This window comes from Triturus cristatus, chromosome 7 (assembly GCF_964204655.1).
Source record: "Triturus cristatus chromosome 7, aTriCri1.1, whole genome shotgun sequence".
NCBI classification, from domain to species: Eukaryota; Metazoa; Chordata; class Amphibia; order Caudata; family Salamandridae; genus Triturus; species Triturus cristatus.
The window spans coordinates 1,565,066,497-1,565,083,935 of record NC_140590.1 but is presented as its reverse complement, the minus strand read 5'-3'; positions in this window follow the sequence as shown (position 1 = coordinate 1,565,083,935).

The window sequence follows — 17,439 nt, the reverse complement described above, 5'->3', positions numbered from 1 at the left end:
CCCAAAGCGGGAACCTCCTCACCCTTCAAGACAGGTGCCGTCTGCAAACAAGTAATCACGTCAGCCGGTTCCGCTGACTCCAAAGAAGAATTCCAATTTTCACTCAGACCAGTAGAATCAGCCCACTCTCGGGCCAAGGCACCATAAGGCGTTGAATCCCATCCGGGAATATCAACGGACAATTTAAGAGTAGATTTCGATTTCCTAGAAAACATCGCGAAAGAAAGAAAAAAAAAAAAAGAAAAAGAAACGCAGAGAAAAGAAAGGAAGAGAGAAAGAAAGAGAAAGAAAAAGTATACACGCAAATACACAAAAAAGAAAATCACGCACACGCCAAAAGCAAACACAAGACAACCACAACGCACACAGGTTACGTAAACAGTTCGTGACGCCAAATGTTCTGCTTGGGTTTTTGGATCGGGTGGAACCCGCTCTACAGAGCCCTTTTGACCCAAAACAGAACGTTACCCCCTCCCTAGGGTCTTTTTACACCTAAATAACCACATATATACGTACCACCTAAGGACAGGGAATTCCTATTATATATATATATCAAGACCTCACAGCCTTGCAATCTCAGCAACCACAGTCTCGCGGCCTTAGGCAGACCCAGAATCTCCTACCCATCCGGTAGCAACACACAAAGTCTCGCGGCCTTAGTCAGACCCAGAATCTCCTACCCATTCGGCAGCGACACACAAAGTCTCGCGGCCTTAGTCAGACCCAGAATCTCCTACCCATTCGGCAGCGACACACAAAGTCTCGCGGCCTTAGTCAGACCCAGAATCTCCTACCCATTCGGCAGCGACACACAAAGTCTCGCGGCCTTAGTCAGACCCAGAATCTCCTACCCATTCGGCAGCGACACACAAAGTCTCGCGGCCTTAGTCAGACCCAGAATCTCCTACCCATTCGGCAGCGACACACAAAGTCTCGCGGCCTTAGTCAGACCCAGAATCTCCTACCCATTAGGCAGCGACACACACGATCTCGCGGCCTCAGTCAGACCCAGAATCTCCTACCCATCCGGTAGCAACACACAAAGTCTCGCGGCCTTAGTCAGACCCAGAATCTCCTACCCATTCGGCAGCGACACACAAAGTCTCGCGGTCTTAGTCAGACCCAGAATCTCCTACCCATCCGGCAGCGACACACACGATCTCGCGGCCTCAGTTAGACCCAGAATCTCCTACCTACACGGCAGCCTTAGCACGAGCTCATCCTATTATTACTGCGGTAATCGGGGTTATCATATATCAGATCACACAAAGACTATTAGTTGAGCACAATCTGTTCTCTAGTTCGAGGGGCTTGTTTTCTCCCTCATCCAGTTACCACTTACCTGACCAGGATCAACCTCTGTTCAATTTAAGGCAACGCTGACTAAAGAATAGGCTATCCTCCTATACAAAAGTACACAACACATGCTAACGTACAACAAGCTAAATACTTTATTTAAATGCCACATGCACATTCGCAGAATACATTATATATATAGACAACCTGCAAGGAAAGTGAAAGGTTAAGTTGTATACTCTAAAGAAAAAGGGGTCGACGTCACCTTTATGGTACGTAGCCCGTGCTCAATGGTCATCTAGGTTCCCTTCTCGTCTATGCCTCGGCTTAGCCTGGAAGTCACCCCTCTGCAGTTGTGGGTCTGCTCCCTTCTCCCTCTCCGAGTCACTGGAACCTCGTCCTTATCGGCTACTCTCTCCTCTTTGGATTCAAGTTCATCATCAGTCTTCCCTGGAATAAGTAATAGCTTTTCTGCTAACGGCCAGATGCCGCCTATGGTCTAGAAGCAAGTGCCCTTATCTCACTCAGACTTTCACTAATATAGAAGTGCATTCCCTCATGGAAATTTCCAGCTCGAAACCTGCCGCCCACCAAATTCCTGTACCTCCCCGTACCAAGGACACTTTCCCAGCCGGCCGGCCTGATGTAGTGTCTTCGGCACGAAGAAAAATACAATCCTTCGATAAGGGCCGGCCTGGACCGGTTCTCTCCGAGCGAATAACACCTCATAACTAAAACATCCCCCTCCCTCTGGAAAGGTCCCGGGCTGCCGGAGCAGAAAGAAAGATGGAGTCTCTCCCGTTTGAGGCCTACCAGGCCTGAATTCAACACAGCTCCATGAAACAACCTCACTATAGGGCAAATTATCCTCAAGGCTAACGAATCTATTCCCTAGGCTATGTATATAGGCCCTGAGCTAAGGGTAGGAGCACGGGAAGATGTCACAAGTGTCTAATAGATAGGCCCTACTCACTACTCCAATCCTTAGACTCGGATGGAAAGAGACTGAAGTCATATGGATTGCTCTGCAACACCGGAAGGCCGGGAAAATCGAGCAGTACAGTGGCCTGTTCTGCCGTCAGCCATCGCGGCTGGGTGGAGTACATCGGGAATTACCTGCTCTGGAGACACCAGTTGGCTACGCACCATAGTCATACTGGCTCCTGTGTCTCTCAGAGCCTCCCCTCTTTGGCCGTTGATGGTGACCCACTGCCCATACTTTGCGGTATTTGCGGGCACCTGGATCTTAGGAACCATCTCCCGTTCTCCCAGGGACACTAAAGTGACACCCGCCCACTCCCTTCCCTTAGTTAAGGGCATCTCCTCCCCGAGCACTACACTAGCTACTCCGGGGGTCTTTCCTCCAGTGGGAGGGGGTGGTCGTTTCAAGCACTTCGGATCTCCTTTATAGTGTCCAACGCCACCGCACTCATAGCAATGGACAACCCTTGGCTGCTGACTCTGGCCAGGGTTTCTGGGTGGGTTAGCCCTAGGGGTGAATCCTGTTCCCCTCCCTTGGAAGTTATTTTGGGGGCCTTTGGAGAACTCCTTTTTCTTTTCCCCTCCCTCTTTCTTCTGGGGGGCGCCCTGTCCGGCCTTTTGAGTATCCCCTCCAGTCCCCCTTGTGGACACCCGGGTACTAGCCCAAATGTCCGCCTCCTCAGCAAGCTTCCGGGAACTGGTCAGCTTGCTATCCACCAGGTGTTGCCGCAGTTCAGGGAAACATTTCTCGAGCAGGTGTTCCTTCAGTACTAGGTCAAACAACCCCTCGTAGTTCCTCACTTCACTGCCCTGAATCCAACCTTCCAGTGCCTTCTTTGCATAGTCCAGGAAGTCCACCCAATTCTGCGTGCCCAGTTTGTGACTACCCCTGAACTTCTGTCTGTACTTTTCAGGTGTTAGTCCAAACTTTCTGATGAGCGCCAGTTTCATGGTGGGGTAGTGGGTCTGCTCATCCTCCTCGAGGGCCAATAAAGCATCCCTACCCGCTGGAGGCATGTACTTGTACAATCCCCCTCCCCAGTACTTCTCTGGAACCCCATGGGCCCTCAATGAGACCTCATAGGCCGCTAGCCACTTGGCGATATCGTCGCCCACTCCATAGCTAGCTACTATGTCCTTTGGCAGGTATGGTTTAGGTTCCCTGGTGATCTCTTGGGTTTGGCTGCCACCATTAGGAACAGGTTGTGCCCCGATTCTCAAGATCTGAAGATCTTTTTCTTTCAGTCGTAATTCATGGGCCATCCTCTGCTCCTCCTTCTCCTTTTCCAGCCTTGCTAAGTCCCATGTGAGCTGTCTTTTCTCCCTCCGGTCTGTTAGCTCCACTTCAGACAAGCCACCGCTAGAGGCACTGCTGCCCTTCCTAGAAATGGTTCTGGGCCCTGCTGACAGGTTCCCCACCTCAGGTTGGTACATCTCAGCCCCCTCGGGGTCAGGCTCTCCATCCCTGTCTTCCTCCTCAGCCTTGCTTTCTTGGCGTGCCTCCCCCCAAGCCCTTAAGCTGGTTTGGAGTGCACCCTTCTTTGCTCCTGGGGGACAGTACACCCCCTCCCGCTGGCAAAACTCCCTGAGTTGGGCCACAGTGTAAGTTTCTAGATTTTCTAGTACAAACTCCATCTTGCCCACTCAGGTTAGAGGACAGGTTTTTGTGCAGTAACTATGCAGGGGGGTACCTTTAATAATACCTCCTCCCACCACCAGAGTAAATTTGGAAAAAACAAAAACCCACAATTAGGAAGGCCGCTCTTGAGAAAACTCCCGGTGTAGGCCTATGGACTACCCACAGTTATTGTTGAGTATACGTAGGCACAGCTCTATCCCACCACTGAACAACAATTTATGTTGGAAAACCACTCCCACACTAGAAGGGGTGGTGGTGGTCTTCCGGACACACTGTGGTAGCTTGGCTCGAGTGGTCAGGAATCAGGCTCCGTGCTAAGCATACAACATACCCAAACAATAACCATGCGTGCATCCGTTCCAAAAACGACTCTACACCGTAAAAATTATGAAAATAACTTTCTTTATCTGCTTTTTCTCTTAGTTGCTGATTGGAGAAAATAAATAACAATCACAATATACAAACTTTTTAGAAAGTGCAGGACAAATAAATACTGGCTTAATGATTCAATAAATAGGGGTGATCATAAATACTGAAGGCATAATAAAAGTGCAATACAGACAGGCAATTAAATATTCTGAGGCAATAAATACTGTAACCAATAAATATTGTGCATCAATAAATACTGTGGACCAATAAATACAGTGGAACAATAAATAGGTTAAATACAATAAATACAGTGCCCCTAATAAATACTTAAAAGCTGACAGTGACACTCATGGATTCAGATCACTTTTGAATTCCTAAGGGCTGATTTGGCCCAGGCACAGCTTGTGGGGATGTGGAAGGCTTGGGGGTGTCTACTCCCTGGCTTGGTCAAGGCTGAGGCCTAAACTGAGGTAGATAAAGGGGGGAAATTCCAGAGACCTGGCTCTCTCCCTCCACACAACTTCTCTAGGTTAGTCCCAGTTCACCCCTGGCACAGTCAGGTTGGTTCCAGCACCTCCCTAGCCCCTTAGAGCAGTCTCTCAGGTCTCCACAGGGCCTTAGGCGCCCTCTACTCCACTTACTGCCCTTTTTCTGATGCTCCGACGCCGCTGGAGTCGTGTCGACGCCGTGAGGCGGTTCCAGTTCGATGTCGGCGGCCTCGGCACAATGTCAGTTCTTTGACGACGCCGGCAGGCGGATCCGGTCTCGATGTCAGCGGCCTCGGTTCGATCTCGACCTCTGATTCGATGGCGTCGGGCAGTCTTACTCGATGTCGACTTCGGGCGGCTCCGGTCCGATGGCGACCTCGGCTTCGATGACGTCGGCCGGCCTTGCCTCGATGTCGACTTCCGGCGGCTCCGGAGTGCGATCCTCACTCCCGACCTCCGGTGCTCCTCACAGGTTTCCGGCGACTCCGGAGTGCGACCTCCACTCCCGACCTCCGGCACGATTCTCACAGGTTCCGGCGACTCCGGAGTGCGATCCTCACTCCCGACCTCCGTTACCCTTCACCTCGGTCTCCGACGACTCCGGAGGGCGGACTTCACTCCTCCGATGACGCCGCTCACTCGACCTCGGGTGACTTCCTCCTCGACCTCTGGTATTCCTCACGACCTCTGACGGCGCCCTCTCTCGACCTCTGGCGGCTCCGGGTACGACGTCTGCTTTTCCAGTCAGCGCCGCTTCTCCACCTCGGGCTCCAGGTCTTAGGCTACTCGACGTCGGACTTCAGGGAAACCAGCTTCCAGGTCAGGATCTTGCTGTTCTCTTGTCTCTAAGGCCTGTTCCTGCTGTCCAGGTCCTCAGGATGGTTTTTCTGACTTCTTCCCACACAGGGCTCTAGGCTGGGCTCCGTCAGTAGGGACTAGTATCAAGGGTGGGTTTATGGACCCCACTCCAGGCACAAGTTTCCACCCCTGCTGCTTCACTCCTTCCTCCTTCACGTTTTTGCTGCTCACTCCTCACCAGTCAGGTGCCAACTGCCAGCTCCAACTGCCAACTCTCTCTCTTAGCTTCCCAACATTCTAAACCGCCTCCAACTGTCACAGGGTTCTGGAATGTTCTGGAAGGTGCTGGTAGGTTCCAGTGGATGCTGGTGATGTCACAGGTGGCCACCATTTTGTGCTTCAAGCCCTCAGACAGAAGTTTCAGGGGTAGGTAAAATGGCTCCCTGAATCTGCAGCAACACTAAAAAGTCTGGTGGTTCCCAAAAAGGAAAAATTCAAACAGGGTTTGAGGCAAAAGTGGGACAAAATAAATAATGATGAGGAGGGAGCACCCAAAGGGCTGACAGGTCTAACAGGGCTATATTTTTTTTTATGGTAAAATTAGGAGTCGCGCATCCAAACGCGTTGGGTGCACGGTTCCTCTCGCGTTGGGTGCGCGGTTCCTAATGCGTTGGGTGCGCGGATCCAAGGAAAAAAAAATGAAAGTTTTGGGAGATAAACATCTAGCTTAAGTGTTTTGTTCTTGAATGGTTCGAAAAAGAGCCGTTGTGTTCATTGAGAGTTTTTGGTACTTATAAGTAGGTACCTATACAGAGTCTAAAGTTGTTGAGGAAGACTGTTTCCTTCATCAGTAAAGTGTACCCCATCTCTCCTATACATCTCTTGCATATGAAAGCGCAGATTGTTATTGTAAATGGACCCCATTCTATAGTCTCGGAGAAAAGTAGAAACAGATTTATTCACATGTTTCCTAGCTTTCTCAATCTGTGGACAAAAATGATTGGACCAGTTCCACTTCTGCCTTTGGCATATGTTAGAATACACAAAGGCAGTTTTGAGAAAAAGTGAAAACAATTCTGCAAAGGTGTCCTTCATAAGTATTTCCAGACCTACCCCAGTCAAAGTGCCTAGGTCATTGCCACCACAGTGCACTATTATGAGGTCAGGGTGTTGGATATGCATAAAGGTTTTTACCTATGGCATCAATTGGTGCCACTTTAACCCTCTCTGTCCAATCCATTTAATGTCTACATTTGGCAAATCTAGGTCTTTGTGAATGCCTTTGTTTTCTGCATACCTTTGGCTCCAGAAAAAATAGCTGTGTCCCACAATCCACACTCTAAGCATCTTGAAGGGAGGTCTGGATGCACTCAGATGGTCTCTGTAAATGAAAAGGCAGTTTGAAAAGTAAGATTTTTCTAAAATGGTGGCTAAGATGCAGTTTTGAAAAAAAGATAAGAAATCATTGGTTGTTTGACAACCTTCCACACTGAAAGGTAAGGTGCATGTTTCTGTTTTTTAAACACATGATTCTTATTGGTTAACAAAAAGTGTGTGAAAGGAACATTATATATGATAAGCTGATATGTTGAAAAGTCAAGCACACTTGCTGTTTTGATTAGCAAAATTGTGTGCTGAACTTGTGACCTGTGTGCTCAGTTCAGTGTTCCATGACCTGTTGCTATGGTAACAGGCAGAAGGCAGAATGGGGGTAGGGTTCAAATTTATGTCATTTGGAAAGCGTTGAAATGTTTAACCAATAGAAATGTGTGTTTGCTTTTGAATTTATGTGGGAAGGAATGTGATTTGATGTTTACATGCATATGTATGGAAAATGAGAGGGAAACTTTGCCATTCTTTGGTTTTGCCGAGAGGTGCACAGTGCAGAGATTCTGTATAAGAAAATCTGGTGTGTGACTGATATCTGGTGTGTGACTGATATACTTCTTAATCTACAAAACAACTTGAAAGGTGAGTTATTTAATTGTGAGCGGATGTATGTAGACTATTTTGATTTTAATCAGACTAATGTATTTCTCCTGCTAAAGTGTAGGGAGTACTTTTTTTTGTCTACAATCTTATTGACAGAGTGTGTGCATGTAGAAACCATTCTGTGATAAGCATTTGTGTTTTTCATGTGTTTGCAGACAGATAACTGTGCTGTTTTTATATTTTGGTACAATTAGAAACCAGTCATTGTTTATGAATTTGCAAAATGAGTCAGGCTTTGACACTAAAGTGCAGTACTTACATATGTAGATTGTGTGCAGTCCCCTTACCTCTTGCAAAGTAGTGAATGAGGTTTTGTAAACTCCTAGGGATAGTGTTGCTTGTCTAGAATCACAATGTGAGTCTGTGTGCATTTGGGAACCACTGTGAGAGAAGCATTTGGTAACATTATGTATTTGCTGACAGATACGTGTTTTAACACCTGGCATGTTGTCAAGTTTTAGTAGCATTAGAAGCCAGTCATGGCTTATGCTTTGATTAAATGAGTCAGGCATTGACACTAAAGTGGAGTCCTGAAATATGTAGATTGTGTGCAGTCCCCTTACCTCTTCCATAGTAGTGAATGCGTTTTGGTAAACTCCTGGGGATAGTGTTGCTTGTATAGAATCACACTGTGAGTCTGTGTGCATTTGGGAACCACTGTGAGAGAAGCATTTGGGAACATCATGTATTTGCTGACAGATAACTGTTTTAAAACCTGCCATGTTGTCAAGTTTTAGTAGCATTAGAAGCCAGTCTTTGCTTATGCTTTGATAAAATGAGTTAGGCTTTGACACTAAAGTGCAGTACTTAAATATGTAGATTATGTGTAGTCCCCTTACCCCTTGCACAGTAGTGAATGAGTTTTGGTAAACTCCTAGGGATAGTGTTGCTTGTCTAGAATCACACTGAGAGTCTGTGTGCATTTGGAAACCACTGTGAGAGAAGCATTTGTGAACATCATGTATTTGCTGACAGATAACTGTTTTAAAACGTGTCATGTTGTCAAGCTTTAGTAGCATTAGAAGCCAGTCATTGCTTATGCATTGATAAAATGAGACAGGCATTGATAGTAAAGTGTAGTACTGAAATATGTAGGTTGTGTACAGTACCCTTACCCCTTCCACAGTAGTCAATGAGTTTTGGTAAACTCCTAGAGATAGTGTTGCTCGTCTAGAATCACACTGTGAGTCTGTGTTCATTTGGGAACCACTGTGAGAGAAGCATTTGGGTACTTCATGTGTTTGAATATGCATAACTGCTTAAAAACGTTCCTGTTCTGAGGTTTTGTTAGACTTAGAAGGCAGTTATTGCTTATGTAATCACCCAGGAACTGTCCTTGCAATACTGTAAACATTCAGTTAATATCCAAGTAGTAACTAAGTGAGGCAGGCCTTAGCATATGCTTTGATTTAAATGCTTATCCAGTATGCATGCAGTCCTCTAACCATCTACACAGTTCTCTTTCACACCTTTAATTCCACAGTCAGTATTCATACACTTCAAGCAAACACTCTGTTACTCCCCATGTACTCCTCTAGTGACCCATTCAGTAGCATATACTAAACCATTCACTTTGCCAAAACCCAAACACTTATAAATTCACTCAGGCACTCTCTTTTTGGTACTCTTATCATTCAGTCAGTATCCAAGTGCTCATGCAGCGAGCCGGGCCTTACAACATGGACTGCTTGAAACCCCTATGCAGTATGCATACAGGCCTCTAGTCACCTACACATTTGTCTTTCACTTCTTTAATTAACTAGTTAGTTTCTATATACTTCAATAAACATCTTCTCACTCATCTTGCACTCATCCAGTGACTGATTCAGTACCATGTACTAATCTTTTTACTGTGCCAAAACTGAAAAACTTAACAGTTTTACCCAGGCACTCTTCTAGCAGTAGTCTAATGATTCAGTCAGTTTCAATGTACTCATGTAGTGACCCATGCATTACCACATAGAGAGCTACAAATGTCTATGCAGTATGCATGCAGTCTTGTGACACACTACACACTTGTCCTTAACAGCTTCAATTCCCCAGTCAGTATCCATGTACTTTCAGCAAACATCCTGTCACTCCCCTTGCAGTGTTCCAGTGACTTATTCAGCACCATGTAGTAATGCATTCACTGTGCCGAAACTGAAACACTTGTAAATTCACCCAGGTACGCTTCTTGCAATAGTCTAATCATTCAGTCAGAACCTAAGTACTAATGGAGTGAGGCAGGCCTTAGCACATGGATTGATTCAAATGTGTTTCCAGTATGCATGGAGGCCTGTAAGTACCAACTAGGCCTGGGCTAAATTTCTGTTCCGCTCGCAGAAATTGCGATAATTTGACATTTTCGCGTTCCGCGGAGAGCGCGAAAATGTCAAAATTTCTGCATTCCGCAGCTTAGCGATAATTTGTTTCTTGCTTGCGCTGTAAAATAATACATTCTCGCGTGCGCGCGATCGCCTTACCTGAATCCCCGAGTTCGCCGACAAGTTTTCCCGATCCGGTCGCGTTCTCCACGAGGTGTTGGATTGTTCGTAGCCATTTGCGCTGTCTCGCGACAGTTCGCGCCCGCAGTAATGTCATTGGTCGCGCAATCACATCTTTCTTCTCGCGATCATGCACCGCGAGAAGAGTGAAAACAAGATGGCCGCACCCGCGAGCAACCGCATGGGTAAGTTGGCGAGCTGCGACCACGCAGAAAATACCGCGAACGGACGGGAAAAAAACTTCCGCATCTTCGCGATATTTCTGCGTGTTTGCGGATATTTTTAACATTTTCGCGATAATTTGCGAAAGTCACTTTCGCTAATTCCGCCCACCCCTAGTAACAACACAATTGCCTTTGAGATGTTCAATTTCTCTGTCAGTATCTATAAACTGCAATAAACACTCTGTCACTTTAATTGAACACCTCCACTGACTTATTTGGCAGTAAGTACTAACCTATTCACTGCACTAGAATCCAAAATCTTATAAAGATTCACTGAGTCACTTTTTTTTGTAGTACTCTAATGATTCAGTCAGTAGTTTTGCAGTGATCCAAGTGTTACTCTATGAACTGTTTCAAACGTCTATCCATTATGGATGTCGGTCTCTAGCCACCTACATACTTGTCTTTCACACCTTCAATATCCCAGACAGTATTCATACAGTTCCTGGAAATACTCACTCACTCTCCTTATACTACTCCAGTGACCCATTCAGCACCATGAACTAATCCATTCACTGCACTGAAAGACAACCACTTATAAATTCACCCAGGTAGTCTCCTTGCAGTGCTTTAATCATTCAGTCAGTATCCAAGTACTCATGCAGTGAGCCAGCCCTTAGCACATGAATTGCTTCAAACGTCTATCCAGTATGCATGCAGTCTTCTAACCCCCTACACACTTGTCTTTCACATCTTTAATTCCCCACTCAGTATACATATAGTGCAGCAAACATCCTATCACTCCCTTTGTAGTCCTCCAGTGACCCATTCAGCACCATGGAGTAATCCATTCAGTGCGCCAAAACCCAAACACTTATAAATTCACCCAGGCACTCTCTTTGCAGTACTCTAATTATTCAGTCAGTACCCAAGTACTCATGCAGTGAGCCAGGCCTTAGTACATGAATTGCTTCAAATGCCTATCCACTATGCATGGAGTCCTCTAACCACCTACACACTGTGTTTTACACCTTCAATTCCCTAGTCAGTATTCATACACTTTTAGCAAATACTCTGTCACTCCTCTTGGAGTCCTCTAGTGACCCATTCAACACCATGGAGTAATCCATTCACTGTGCCAAAACCCGAACACTTATAAACTCACCTAGGCATTCTTCTTACAGTACTCTAATCATTTAATCAGTATCCATATAGTATTGGAGTGAGACAGACCTTAACGTATGGATGGATTGAAACATGTGTCCAGTATGCATGTAGGTCTCTAATCACCTTCACACTTGTCTTTCACACCATCAATAATCATGTCAGTATTCATACACTACTAGGAAATACCCTGTCACACACCAAGTTTGTTTCCTAATAGTATTGTTATCATTCAGTCAGTTAGCATGTACTCTTTTAGTGAGGTAGGTTTTAGGGCATAAACTGTTTCAAAGTAGTATGCACTATGCTTGTAGTGTTTTAACCATCGTCACACTTGTGCTTCATGGCTATAGTTTCTTAGTCAGTTTTTATATAAAATGTGCTTTTACAGTAACAGAATAGTGTGAATTTGAAAGTTATTAATATACTTTTATTTGTGATTCTTTTTTACATATACTGTTTTTCAACGTTAAAATAGAGAAATCATGCCTGAAAAAAAAAGAAAAAGAAAAGAACAGAGACAGGAGAATTACTTGAAGAAAAGTCAACCACAAGTATTGATTGTACAAGATAATGTGGCTAAAAAGAAAAAATCTTCTGGTAAGATCACAAAGCAATTTATTAAAAATGTTTGTAGGACGAAACAGAATGTACAGAATGCTGAATCCACTGTGAATGTTTCAACTAGAAAAGAAATTCAAAATAAGAGGAAAAGCAAAAAAACAAATATTCAGTCAAAGGAGACAAAGTGTGCTAAAAGAAGGCAAAATCAGTATAAGGAATTACGAAAATAAATATTTTACAAAAGACTAGTACATAATTTGCTGAAATATGTGAAGAAAAGAGAGCTCGATTTTATAAAAAGAAGAAGTATATTGAAAACATTGTTGAAAAGGCTTTTGAAGTAAAAAGAAAACTATTCATTTTAGTATTAAACAGAATTCGATCACTAGATAAACCAATCAATTTAATGAAGGCCAAAAGTAGGAGGAAAAGAGTAATTAATAGAAAATAAAATTGTGATTTTTTTTGGGAGAATGGAAACACAGTTCCAGTTCAGAGCCTTTCTTTAATGAAGAGAGTTATTTACAGAGCAAAAAATTAGTGTTTGCTGTTGACACCAGTGGTAGAGGTTACGGAGTTAGAGATGGTTGTCCAACTGAGAAAGAGAAAATGGTTGAAAGAAATGCAGAAGAAGTGGTAGCTGATGAATTTCTAGGGAGACGTCCTAAACACCCTGTGTATACATGGGATTGCAGTAGTATTTGTAGTGTACGACAGGAATCTATTGATAAATTATGTAGTTTTTTACGAGCATATACTAAAAAAAGTGTTAAACAAAAGATTAAGGTGTTGCAAGGACTAGACCCTTGCAGAGTGAGAAAAAATACTGGTTTGCAAGGTTATTCTTTGGCTTGTCTTTCTAGGAAAGTTTGTTAAAGTGTTTTTCACCATTTCAGGATGATGGCAGTACATCATACTCAAATGCGGAAGTTAGTGAGAAGATTGTATTATGCGAAAAGTCCAGCAGTAAAGTTAAATGAGTTGAACAGTGCTCTTTTATGTGGCTCAGTATCAGATGTGAAGAAGGTTTGTGAGGATATTGAGTTTTGTTACTTTGGTCCTCCGCAAGAGAGTGGAGAAACTGTGACATTAGTAGAAGAAAATGTTGAAGACAATGTAGAACCTGTGATTACAAAAAAATTTGAGGATGAAATCACAAAGTTTAAGGTAATTTCAGGTGAAAGACCAAATGTTTCTTGTATTTGTTGTTGGCGAACTCACTATAAAAATCAGACGAGGGGTGTCAATCTGTATTTAAAAAGTGAATCGAAGATAATGATAAGTGGATGGAATTTGCAACTTATTTGCTGGTAGAGGATTGTTTTGATTTGGGATCTGAGCAGCGTATTTGCAAATATTGTTATAACAAATTAGATGAGAATAAAATGCCTGCTAGAGCAGTTCATAATAATCTAGAGCTGGTTGCTATTCCTCCAGGGCTGATAGATTTAAATACTTACGAGTCTATTCTCATTCAATGTGTACACCCGTTTCAGGCTATTGTTCGTATGGAGCCTAAAACAGGTAAATTACCTCCATCAGAGTTGCAAAGAGGATTTAAAGGAAGAGTTGTGTATTTACCTTTAGACTTAAGGAAAAATATTGAAACTATTGGTGTAGACCATGCAGAAAATTAGCCACTAGTCATTCTAGTTAATGGTGTTCCTACTAAGATTAAGAAAATCTGGCAAGAGTTAGTGGATGTTAGAAAAGTGCAAAAGGCATCATTGTATCTGTTAAAAAATAATGAGTACTATAGAAATGTGTTTGTAGGAGAACAAGAAATAGATTTAGCAGAAGATACTGAAACATTAAGTGGACAAATTGAAAAAGTGGACATGTCCAGATGTGAAGAGATCTATGAACATTACAGTGTACATCCACTTCATTCCAAAGAGGTGATGGGGAATACGATTGAGTTGTTCCAAATGAAAAAAGCAACAGGAAGTCCCATGTGTGTATGGGAAGAGAGCTTGGAAGCTCGTTGTTTCCCGCATTTGTTTCCAACAGGAAAAGGTGGACGATATGATGAACGTCCTGTGCAGATTTCTGCATCTGAATATCAGACAACAAGATTATATGCAGAAGATCCAAGATTTTGACAATGTATCCCTTATATGTTTCATCTTCTGTTTGAAAGTGACTTGTCTGGACTTTCATATGCAGGAAATCACATTTTAAAAACTGGAATGCATCTGCAAAATGTAACTACTAAGGATTTTATGGGTAAAGTGCATCAGAGAGATGATCATTTAGAATCTCAGATGATTAATCTGATGGCATGTCAGCGAGGGACTAATGAATATTGGTACCATCGTCATGGAGAACTGAAATGTATGCTACGTAACTTGGGAACTCCTACATGGTGTGTTACACTAAGCTGTGCTGAGTATGCTTGGGATGATTTACTTGAATTTCCGCGAGAGGCAAATTGCAATATAAAAAATATTGAATACAAGACACCTGGAGAATTGTGCTCATTGGATCCTGTTAATGTATGCAGATATTTCAATCATATATTTGAAGCTATGATGTCTTTCATCTGCAATAAAAAGAATCCTCCTCTTGGAGAAGTTGTGGATTTCTTTTGGAGAAATGAGTATCAAGCAAGAGGTGCTCCTCATATACATATGTTGTTATGGATCAAGGACGCCCCCAAATTTGGAACAGATTCAGATTAAACTGTTTTGTCTTTCATTGAAGATTATGCCACATGTGCTGTACCCAATAGCAAAGAACATAAAAACTTAAAACAACAAGTCTTAGGATTCCAAAGCCATTGATGTGGAAAATACTGTCGACGAAAGTACAAGGATAAGTTTTATACCAAATGTCGTTTTGGATTTCCACGTCCTGTATTATCCAAAGGAAGAGTAAACAGTTTTATGTCAGCTGTGCGACATACTATCACAAGAAAGTCTCCGAAAAATACCTACAACTTAAAAAGAAGTGAAGAATCAAAATACATAAATGACTACAATCCAGTCATTTTATCCATGTGGAATGCTAACATGGATATTCAGTATGTTGCGGACAATTCCATTGCTGTCGCTCGGTATGTAACGTCCTACATTACTAAATCAGAAAAGACGGAATTGAAAGAAATGTGGGAAGAGATTTCTCACAAGAAGACTCTAAGTAAGAAATGATACAGTTTCAGTTTGAGGATGTTATCGCATCGTGAAATTGGAGCATATGAATGTTCAGATCGGTTATCATCTGCAATTCTATATTCAAAAAGTAGAAGAATCATTTGGGTGAGTCTAGGTCTTGCAGGAATGAGAAATCGGGTACTGATATCTGTTCAAGAAATTGAATATTTAGCAGAAAAAGAACCAGAAAATACAGATATTTTGAAAACGAATATGTTGGACACATATTACCCGAACAGAAGTCATCATCTTGAGAGCATTTGTCTCTATGAAGTGCTGCAAAACTACACTTTGAAACGGAATACAACAGAGAACATCAATGATGGAAAATATGCAGTTATTGGTTCTGAAGGATGTCTGGTGAAACAGAGGAAAGGAAATTTAATTAATCACAGGAAACTGAGTTGCGACACAGCTGATAAAAGGGAATTTTACTATTTAGCCCTTTTGCAAATGTTCAAACCATGTCGTTCAGAACTGGAATTACTTGGAGATGTTCAGAGCTATGAAGATTCATTTAATGCTTGTAAAGATAGCATACAATGCAGTGCTTTTGCAAATTATGTGAAAATGTTGAATGATGAAATTGATCAAGAAGGTACAATTGCAGCTGAGATTGCTAGAGACAGTTCTCAAGACAGTCAAAGTTCTGCTGCACTGAGTCAAGATCCACTAGGACAACCAATTGTTGAAAATGAAGCAGCAACTGCCATGAATGAGGTGGAAACAGCAATGTATCAAGCTCAAGAAGATGTAGTACAGTTAGGAAACTTGGAAGAACAACTAAGGTGCCGATTCCAATCCTGTAAAAAAATGTCCCGTACGACTCGTAGCCGTATTTTTTTACGTACGAATCGTACAAGTGCCGTCCCACCAGTGAAGTACGATTCGTATGTGTAAAATACATACGACTCGTATCGGGAAAATGTCGACGAGACGTCGTCGTAATGTTTTACGTACAACTTGTAAAAATGAAGAGCGCACAAGTACGATCCGTACCGCCCTTCCCAATACACAAGCGTATGTAAAAAGTCCCGTACGGAGCGAACTCCGTACCACGCGTATCCTGGGTAAACCTGTGCCCGGGATATGAGTCGTACAGCCCCCTCTGCGTATGGCCGCAGGTACCCCATATGTCTGCACCGTACCCCCATATGTCAGCACCGAACCCACCCCCATTACCGCACCAGACCCCAGCCCCGTACATGGACGTGCCGTACCCCAGCCCCGTACCCCAGCCCCCTACTTGTACGTGCCGTACCCCAGCCCCATACTCGTACACGCCCTACCCCAGCCCCATACTTGGATGATCTGTACCCCAGCCCCGTACCCCAGCCTCGTACTTGGACGCGCCGTACCCCAGCCCCATACCCCAGCCCTGTACTCGTACGTGCCGTACCCCAGCCCCATACCCCAGCCCCGTACTCATACGCACCGTACCCCAGCCCCATACTTGGACGCGCCGTACCCCAGCCCCGTACTTGTATGCGCCGTACCCCAGCCCCGTACACCAGCACCCTACTTGGACGCGCCTTACCCCAGCCCCGTACTCGTACGTGCCGTACCCCAGCCCCGTACTTGGACACGCCGTACCCCAGCCCCGTACTTGGACGTGCCGTACCCCAGCCCCGTACTTGTATGTGCCGTACCCCAGCCCCGTAATTGGAGGTGCCATACCCCAGCCCCGTACCCCAGCCCCGTACTTGTACACGCTGTCCCCCAGCCCCGTACACCAGCCCCATACTTGGACGCGCCGTACCCCAGCCCCGTACTTGGACGCGCCGTACCTCAGCCCCGTACCCCAGCCCCGTACTTGGACGCACCGTACCCCAGCTCCGTACACCAGCCTTGCATCTGTACGCACCGTACATACGCTAAAACGACTCGTACTGAACCAGGACACTGTAAAACAGCACAAGAAGGGTCAATTCGACTCGCACAACACCACAAAACACGTCTACAAGAGAAAATACATCAAAATGACTGACCTGGCACATCCAAACAGGCAAACAGAGGCCCAAACTCACAACCACCTCTTATAACACACCCACCCAAATTTCAAACTCAGGCACACCCACAAATGGACCAATAAAAAGGGCCCTCACACACAAACCATGAGCCTTACCAACAGACTCACTGCAGATACAGACCACACCACATTAACTGCACCCATACGTCTTTACATATACACCTTCAAACATACTCCTTCACACATACCCCCTCCACACATTCACACACACACCTTCACATTCACACCCACACACCCACAACCATCCACACCCTCACCCCACACCATGCCCACAGACAAGAATCCAAAGTTCACAAGGGAGGAGCTGGACATCCTTG